This window comes from Heterocephalus glaber, unplaced genomic scaffold (genome assembly GCF_053883595.1).
Source record: "Heterocephalus glaber isolate CG9 unplaced genomic scaffold, H.glaber_assembly_v1.0 deba00001472, whole genome shotgun sequence".
NCBI lineage: Eukaryota > Metazoa > Chordata > Mammalia > Rodentia > Bathyergidae > Heterocephalus > Heterocephalus glaber.
This window is the reverse complement of record NW_028258315.1, coordinates 73,874,291-73,884,511: the sequence shown is the minus strand read 5'-3', so window position 1 is coordinate 73,884,511 and position 10,221 is coordinate 73,874,291. Positions and strand designations below refer to the sequence as shown.

At 37.1% G+C, this 10,221-nt stretch overlaps 1 protein-coding gene across 1 annotated transcript in view; it reads left to right on the top strand.

Moving 5' to 3' along the window:
* The first annotated feature begins 6,519 nt into the window (after positions 1–6,519).
* Positions 6,520–10,221, top strand: part of Zcwpw2 (zinc finger CW-type and PWWP domain containing 2) — a 185,621-nt gene continuing 181,919 nt past the window's right edge. Inside the window, exon 1 of the mRNA XM_087181433.1 lies at positions 6,520–6,567. The gene's annotated coding sequence lies outside the window, so the exon portion shown is untranslated. The remainder of the gene's footprint in view (positions 6,568–10,221) is intronic.

Sequence of the window (10,221 nt, the reverse complement as noted above, 5' to 3'; positions counted from 1 at the left end):
GACAGCTATTTTAAAAAATGAGCCAGAAAAAAAGATATATTTAGAAGTGACTTACTGAGACAGTGTTTAAAATGCCAATTTTCTTTTAGAACCAATACTGCACAGTTGTTAAGAGCATAGCTGCCTGGGTTGTAATCCAAGTTCTATCCTGTAGAGTCTGTTTGAGTTTGTACAAATTATTTAAAATCTCTGCCTCAGTTGCCTTATTTATAAAGCTCAGGTAAGCAACTATCTCATAGTCTTAAGAATAATGCTTAATAGCAATAAAGGATTTAAAACTATAATCTATTTCTGGAAATTTTATAAAAATCTGCAAAATACCGTTTTCATTGAAAGAATCAGAATTTTTATGCCTTTAGTTCTGGTTCATCTTACATCTATAAATAACAAGTTTTATACCTTTTCAAACTATAAATTTTAAAAAAAATTTTGAATATAATTATGACATATTATAGAATTTTTAAGGCATAGTATACTATACTTTCCATACTAGTACAATTAGTTACGTTTCTCATGCATTCACAATAAAAGACAACTTGATTAACATCTGAATGCCCACTATGTCTACATGCATTATTTTTTTTGGTTTTTTTGGTGGTGCAGGGGATCAAACGCAGAATTTTGCACATGGTAGGCAGGTGTTCCACTTCTGAGTTACATCACCAGGCCTATCACATTCTTTTTGTATTAACTAATTTAATGATACAAACGATTCTGTGAGGCAAAGATCATTCATGTTTTATAGTAACAAGGTTTACTATAAAATTACTTTATAGTAATTTGCCTAGTTATGGCTATAGGTAGAATCTTAGGTTCTGTGAGGGCAGAGGCTACATGTATTTTGTTCACTGTTATGGTCCCAACTCATCAGTGTGTAGAAGAGGTTCAATAAATATTGATTATTGAAGGAAGAGTGGATAAAGTAGAGTTGTATCAAACTCTGACTGCAAGTTCAGTTCCTTTAATAAAAAATATTCTCACTCTGTACATTTACTTTTGTTATTCAATTTAGCATTACTCCACCACCTGAGCGTGGAAAACACTATGGAAAAAGAAAACTGTAGCTGAAGTCTTGTAAGAAGGTATGGGGAAAAAAACTGAGTATGAGAATCTAAAAAATCTTTCTAAATATTCTTTAGTTTAAATAAATACTAAATATAGCATTCTAAATAAAGATGATCAATGGAATTTCATGTATCTTAGGTTAATTAATGATTACTAAAAATTTTGCTATTCTTTTCTTGATATGAAAGTTATTAGTCACTCTTTAAGAGTATTACAAATAAAGAAAATGAAACAGAAGGAATTCAAGTCGGTTTTCCAAAGTAATTAGTGGAGAGTTGAGATGTTAACGGAACTAATTTAACTCCACAGTCCATGGTTCACTATGCCTGCTTTCTACCAAAACTTCTTTTGTACATCAACTAATGCCTATAAAGTGGGTTTTCTTTTTAAAACTTATTTCAGACAACATGAATACTTCATTAATGAAAAGTTTTACTTGTAATTTTCTGAGTCTGATCTACTTTTGCTATACTTTTGCTTTTGTAATTTATAACTAAAAACTTCCAACTGCTGTCAACTGAACTCAGAGTTTGGTGTGTCTAAGTGATTTACCTATGTAGAATTCAGGACAGGTTGGTAAAAATCAATGTATATACTCCAACTCTTAAGTAGATGAAACTTCTCTATCCTTTTTTTTTGGTACCGGCGATCGAACTTGAGACCTTGAGCTTGCGAGGCAGGCACTGGAACCACTGAGCTAAATTCTCGGCCCTTAAGTAGATGAAACTTATAAACCCGAATTTAAAAGTTTTTAACCATATAAGAAAACTACTCATACATTTTCATTAGTGTACATTAATTATTCAAAATAATGTGATTTAATGTGTCATTTCCACATGCATAGAACATACTCCAATTATATCATCCCCCCCCCTTACCCTCACCTCCCAATACAACTCCTACTCTTAAATTAGAATACTTCTCAGTTTATGAATAAAGTCCAACAAGACTGGGCTATGCTATTTTACAGTATCCACATGTGGCAAATTCTCATTACCATAATTAACTCATGTTTATTTGGATACAAGCCAACCTTGTCCTAATAATAAATTGTTTAATGGGATTTACATTTCTCCTCTCTAGATTAAACTCTATTCCAAAATAGTAGTAATCATCATCCCAAACATAATTGTTGCTAGTCAAAACCTTCAGTATTTGTTTCACAAAAGAAAAATATGGGTTATTTCCAATACTGCAAACTGCAAGTATGCATATGTATCTGCATATAAGATTCATCCACACACACATACATTTTTTAAAAGTAGAGTAAGAGGGCCAGGGATTTAGCTCAGTGGTTCTGGCACCTGCCTTGCAAGCACAAGGTCCTGAGTTCAAGCCCCTGTACCAAAAAAAGTACAGTAAGAGTAGATGGCTAATTAAGTGGTGGGATGCAGTCTAAACAGAGGTAAAATTTGAATTAAAAAAAAATTGCTGAAGACATATAAACAGCATCAACCGTTCTACAATGTCAAAATAGATGTTCCATTGTTTGCATACTCTGAGAAGTATCTGAGAAGAATCTGAGCTTTTGCGTTTTTGCTTTTCAGAAAGTTCTAAGTAGCTCACTTGCAATTTCTGTATTAATTCATTTTTATCACGAAACAATAATTTACTAAGCAAGAAAACCCAGTGTGGGAGATTGTTGTGCCAAAAAAAAAAAAAATACTATAATTGCAGGTAATATACTTGAAACAATAGAACATGCTTTGGAGGTAGGGAGAAGGAAGGAGGAATGGTTTTCAAAGGTATCACAAAACATCAAAATATTCTTACACTCAAACTCTCAAACGAACAGGGTATTTTCATTGTCTTTATTGTACTTTACAGTCTGCTAACTTCTAGCATGGGGAACAAGTTCAAAGAACTCAAAGAGTGTGGGGAGGAAGGTTGAAAAGTGGGAGATAAGATTAGAAAGACATGATAAAAAAAACTGAGATGTTCCTTTATGATACAAGCTATAGACTGTTTTTTAATCTGAATTTTTAAAAAGACATGACTAGAATGTGGAGAATATTTACATACACTTACTAAAAATACTGACAACTGCTATGGTCTGGATAAGTGTCATCCAAAGATCCAATCTCTGGGGTGGAGCACTGGTTAAGTGCTGTCACCTTCAAGTGATGGAGCCTTAAGAGATCCACAGATCTTTGAGGATGTGCCCTCAAAGGGAATTCTTGGACCTTGGTCCAGTACTGTTCCTTTCTTTCTGCTTCCTGGCTTCTGATTTGAATAGTTTGCTTCTACATATGGCCTTGGTAGAGGCCCAAAATCTATTGGACCACTTGATCTTGGATTCAAACTTCAGAAACTGGGAGCTAAGTAACCTTCTCTTCCCAAGTATCCCATCTCAGGTATTTCATTATAGTAACACAATACTGATTAATACAACTAAATGAACTACTTAGTGTTGTGCTGTTTATAAATCTTATCATTTAATTTTCATGACTACTCAATTAAGTAAATTTTTTGTGGTAAAATCGTATTAAGCCCATTTAACAGATGAGAAAAGTCGCACCCAGAAAAGGTCATGAAGGTTATCTATGATCAGATAATTAATATGTAACAAAGGCACTTAAATTTCAAAGTGGAAGCTATTACTATTTTCCTTTTCTATTGAATCTTTTATAAAACTTTATATTTACAAAGAACTATAAAACTAGGAACCTTACAGAAGGTTTATAGGTATTTTTGATGGGGGGGTGTGTGCTCACACAACAATGTCAACAATGTCACATTTTATACAAGATAACATCATTCTTAGGACAAAATGAGTAGTCAGACTTGTCCATTTTATGTATTTATGTTAGCTTTTTTTTTAAATCAAAAAATTTCATATGGGTGATCTCTATAAGAAAACATTTACAGTAAAACACTTCAAGTTTGATATTCTATATTTTTATTCTATATATACACATGATTGAGAAAATATGAAAATTGCTTATCTGTCATAAGAATTATGAAAGTCATGTAACATACACAAGACATTTACTAGCACCACAGACACCATTACGTTTCATTAAGCTTTAAACTGTCACTTAAATTAGTTGTAAAATAAAAATGAGAATTTTAATTTCTATCCCTGGAAAAATACATAATGTATCACAATACTACTATCTATCCTATTACTCTGTATACTGGTTAAAAGCTGTAAGGCCAAGGAAAATAAGATCTTTGAAAGGAACCAAATAATATAACGCAGATGTTCTGTTATATTTATTATTGTACTAAAAAGAAAACTGTTAAAAAGTAACAAAGTAGGCTATGGGTAGCCTTTGGTTTTATTACTTATATAAGCCTCTTTCATGTATTCAGCATCACATAAACAATATGAAAAGCTCCACTTTCATTTTTATGATCCTCACTAACTCACTAATTGCCTTAGACTAGAAATCAGTTTGTGTGGCCACAGAAACATAAGACTCTTTCAGGGACAGCACAATATGAAAAGAGGAGACTACTTCTCTTCATTCCTTTCTTAAAGTAATGTATTTCAATGCAACTCAGCACCAATTATACATTAACTGTTACTGATCTTATTAATAATTATGTTCTAAAAAGGACAGAACCACTACATTTTGGTTCAGAACATAAATGATTTAATGTAAAAAGTTTCATTTGTTCCTTACGGATTAAAAAAATCATGTTATTTTACTTTTAATAATCATGACAATATTTTGTATTGGTAATTAGTATTAATCGAGTCTTGTATAATATGCCAGGCAATGTGCTTCAGCTTTTAGGGGAACTATCTCTTCTGTTCTTCATAAGAATTCACTGTATCTATGTAAAACTTTTGAGGTGGGCAAGAACCTCCACATTTTACAGCTGTTGTAACTTGTACAGCACATGGATAGCTGAGTCAAGGGCCAGCATGACTCCATAAAGTATGTTTCAGTGTCTTAGAGTAGGCAATACCCTTATCTTAGCGGTAGTGTAACTGAGGATAAGGTTTAGCCTATTACCGACTGTCAAATAAATACACAGAAAAACCAGCACTTAGATCCTGGTGGTCTGACCTAATCCAGTGCCATTTCTCATTACACTAAGCAGTCTCTTTAATAATAAAACCTTACATTTACATACAATGTATCATTTACAGCCAATATTACATTCAAATTTTGTAACCATCCTTTAAGTATCCACTATTCCCAGTTTACAGATGATGGTGTAATCATAACAGATTGAGCAATTACAGCGTTCTTAGAGAACTGTAATTTATAGATTTTGCTCAATCCAACTTCAAATCCCAAAGGTGCTTATGTTGAAGAATCAAGGGTCAATTTCAACCCTACTATTTCAGTGTCTTTGTTCATCTTAGGGTTTTTCTAACATAATACGTCTAGAGCAATTTATGTTTTGATTTATATTCGTTTTGTGGGTATTTTATCTCATTTTCGAGCATTATTCGAGTTCCTTGTGCGTAGGGAACGAAGGTGTTAGCCTATCTTGCAAGAAATAACCGAAAACGGGACTGTAATACGTGCGCTAGACACTGGAGAAACGATGAATAGCTAGGCTAGCCCTAGTGCAAGCGGCTGAGGTTCCAGCAGCACCGCTCTGGTCAAATGTCCCTCCTTCCTTTCACATATCTGCCGTTTCGACGAATGAATCGAAACTGAAGGCGCCCCAGCACAACAGAGTACAGAAAGAAAATGTACACTAACAGGTGACAAGTGAAGGACAAGGAGTGGTCGGCAGCAGCTAGGTAGGGTGCTGAGCCTGGAAGCAAGGAGTGCCTAGGGTGGGCCTCTCCCAGGTCAAGGAGCGGCGCGTAAGAGGGTACGGGGAAATGACGCGTCGCTTAGACCAGTAACAGTAAGAAGGCTGGTCCCGGCATGGCCGCACCTCCACAGCCTGCACCCGACCCGACTCATTCACTCACCCTGAACCCAGGCAACGTAGGGCCGCCCCCAGGGCCGCTGAGTTTCGATTCCCCAATTGTTTGGAAAAGGACCGAAAACAAACCGGGTCGTCAGGGGTCACCACGGGCTTCCGGTTTCCTCGAAGACACAGCTGCTTCCCCCGAAAAAGTAGCGGCTCCGGGTACACCGCGGAGAGATTCCCATTTTTTCGGCCTCGGCCTCGGCCGTGGCGCAGCCCGGCCCTCCGACTGCGACCCCGGAGTTCTGGAAGGAGGGGCGAGCCGATGCAGGAGGGGCCAGCGGCGCGGGGAAGGCCCGTTTCCCGACAACACGCGCGCGCGCGAGACCCCGGCCGGCTGACCGCGTCAGGACCCGCGCGCCGCGCGCTGCGGAGAGGAGGCGTTGTCGAGGGGGGTTGTGGGAGGGTGAGCCAGCGCCTCAGGGCCGTGGAATAGCTGCCACTTGTCCCCGGGCTCGGCGCCAGGGCGGCGCGAGAAAACCGGAAGTGGGACCCGAGGGAGCTGGGAGGGCCCGAGGGAGGAGGGGCCGGGGGCGCCTCGCAGACTACGCATCCCGTGACTCTCTGCGGCGGGGCGGGGCGTGGTGGCGGTGACGTGCGAAGGCGGAGTGGCGTTGGGTAAGAGCGGTGTCGGTCGCGGTGGCTGTGGGGTGAGGGCTGCCTTTGGGGGCGCCCTCTAGCGCGTCCCTTTCACTCAGCGGGTGGTCTTTGGACTCAGCTTCTTGGAGCTCTTGGGGTGTACCGCGTTGTCTCCTCCTTGAGACTGGCTGGATACTAGATTCGCGTTTAGCGGAAGCCATTTAACCCCCTCTCCAAGACCCGGCCGCGGCTCTCGGCGCGTTTCAGTCCCTCAGGCGGTCACTTGAAGCCCGGATTAGAGGATTTGCTAAGGTCCCATAGTTATTAACAAACAAACGGGGGCTCCAGCATACTGCTCAACTTGTGAACTAGGAGGAGACGAGATGACGAAGCTGTGGATTATACCCAGCTTCCCTAGAGTTGCTGCCACCTTTGCTTATTTCTAGATGGTACAGTCCTAAGCTGTGGAGTCACGAATTCATTATAGTCTTTGTGGTTAGAGACAGAAGTGACCTCCGAACCTGTAGGGTATTTTTGGTTAAATAAAAAACAGACACAACACTAATTAGAAAGTTTGTGGTCATGAACCACTATTTAGCACACTGACACCCCTCTGCACCCCTGGAGTAGTATTTTGTCACCTGAAGGCCTAAACTTTGTCAGTGTTCTGTTGGAAGGATTTTCTGCCTGTGCCTTAATTAGCCCAACTGTCAGCTCTGTAGGGTGGTTCAACCGAAGGGTTTACTTCAAAATACATTCTTATTGTTAAGCCTCCTTGTGATTTAAAGTGAAAATTCACAGCTGTTAGGAAGACTGCAATTTAAAGTTAAGATAGTTTAGAAGGAAATTTAACATCTATATTTTAAAGAAAATGTAATCAGGAGATCATTTGCTTCATTTTGTCGGTCTGGGAGATGGAAGAGAGCAATATTTTTAATATTTCAAGCAAAAATCAGAGCAATACTTTTAATATTTTGAGCAAGAATCGGTCCTTAACTTTTTTGATTGCTTTTATGATGGGCTTTATGAATTTTCCATTTAAAGACGATCCATCAGAGCAGTACTGTACATTTGGGCCAGCAAACCTTTGAACAATCTTAAAATCAGTTGAGACATCCAGAGTCATCAGAAATAAAGTGATAATCTAGACTTTAATTGAAGATGTCAGAGTGTTTTATTATTGAACATTAATAACTGAGAACGACTTAAAAATGCAAGGAAAATTTTTTTTCTCTGAGTGTAGAGAAAATTGCAAAACAGTATTTTTCAAGTCTGGTAAAAGGATCTGTTTTTGTTTTAAAATATACACCTCTCAGTTGGAACTGTTTAAAAACTGGATTTTATTAGCAAAATGTTTGTTTGACTTAAATACTCTTGATGCCAGGCATTTAAAAAAAAAGTATCCTGCTTAAAGGCCATTGTGAATAAAAATGAGATACCACAAGAGCTCAATTATCTCCTTCCTCTTTTCCCACCTCCCCCCCAATTTCTCACCAATATTTACCCAGTTGTTAATGACACAATTCATATTTACAACAAAATCTTATTTTTGCTATTTTATAGTGATTTTAATTTATAGTATGTTTATTTGATCAGTAGTGTTTAATGATAACAGAATTTTAAATTTTTTACAACTTCTGTCTTTGGAAATTTTAATTTTGTTACGTTTTAGGGAAATGAGAATGACCAATGTAAAGTATTTTCAAATATTAAAATATATAAGCTTTTGTGGGAAGTGTAAAGAAGATATCAATTCAGTACAAAAAGGATACTAATATCAAGTTCTTTTTTTTTTTTGGTACCGGGGATCAAACTCAGGTCCTTGCACTTGCGCAGCGGCGAAACCACTGAGCTAAATCCCCAGCCCACTAATCAAGTTCTTATCTGTTCAAGGAGAGTTTGTTATGTACTTTTCAAAGGAATAGGTGGTGGTAGATAAGTTACTATAGTATTTGTATTCCATTTATAAAAGAGATATACTGTCAACTCTTTTTCTGTAGCACCTAGTTGTATCTTAGACATAATTTTTCCACATTAATAGCTTTTTGACTTGACATGCTTTACATCCAACAGAAATTAATTTCTGATAGAACTTTCTTTTTTCACTCCAAATAAAACATGAATGTATTTTTTTGTACAATCCACAATAATGCATTGATTTGCTGGAAGAAACATATTGGTGAAGAAAATTTAATGATCTCAAAAAGATTTTGAGGTCCAGGGATTTAGCTCGGTGGCACCGTGCCTGCCTCGCAAGCACAAGGTCCTGAGTTTGATCCCCGGTACGGCAAGAAAAAAAAAAGATTTTGATGTGAAGAATGAGAATAAATATGAAAATAAAGAACAGGAGAACAACAGAGAATCCAGAATGGGGTTGGTGGATTATACAGTGAAAGAAGACCCAGAAGAGGAAATTCCTACACTTTTTATTAAGTGAATTAAGAGCAACCCTATCTGAGACTTGACAGTTGCACTCTTTTGCTAATTGAGATATAAATGTATTCAATATAAGCAATATTCAAATTGTTTAGCACCTGCCATATGCTAGACATTGTTTTAGACATTATGATGAAATAGACAAAATGGCTTTTTAAAGAATAAGGAAGTAAAATCTATCCTGGAGAAGTCAGTCACATTGACAGAGACTTAGTTTAAAAACATGACAAGAAATTCTCTTCCACTTTTTTCCCCCAAATTTCTATAGGTGCCTATAAAGAAAATAAAATTTTGCCCTACTTAAAATGGGAAGAGATAAACCTATTTTGAGGCTTTCATCAGCATTGTAAAACTCAAGACAAAAAAGCTTTTCTGAAGGCATTTTATAAAGCCACACGTGAACAGTAACAAAAGGATGACATTAAAGTTCAATAAAATCTATACAAACATATTTATCAAATAGATTATGTAGCAAAGCACAGGGAAATTTTCCAAATCCATTGCACAACTGTAAAATATTAAAGGAGAAATTTTGACATAGTATAATGGTTAACATTTTGTATCAACTTTACTGTGCCATGCAGTGCCCAAATATTTGGTAAACGTTTCTGGGTAATATTATAGGAGGTGTTTATAGGTGGGATTAGCACTTGAATCAGTAGACTGAGTAAAATAGATTCCCGTCCCAATTGTGGGTAAGCATCCTCCAATCTGTTGGGGACCTGGATAAAACTAAAAGGTGGAGGAAAAATTCATGCCCCAGTTATCTGTACTGATGCCTTGACATCAGTATTCTGACTGTGGTCAGGAATATACACCATTGACTGTCCTGACTTCTGGCCTTTCAACTTACACTGAGCTATAGCAACAACTCTCCTGATTTTGGTGCTTGTGGACTATAGATCATGTAACTTCTTAGGCTCCGTAATCATATGAGCCACTTCCTGTCTTAGTTACAAAATTAAAGGTATAATTTCTTATTGTAGACCAGTAAATTGTTTATTTCACTCTTTAACAACCCCCTGCCCAGTGTGTTTTTAATTCATTCACTGATATTATTTTATTTAGTATTTTCTCTTGACAGTCATTCTACATTGATTCATTTTGCCTTTACTAATCCCCTTCCATTCATCCTATGATCAAGTGTGTTTACCTTGTTTTATGGATTTTACTGTTTAGCTATCTGGACTATGAAAATAGTTTCCTCTTTTTTTGTATAGTTTTCCTCTTTTTTGTATGTTTGTGTGTTGTTGTTTT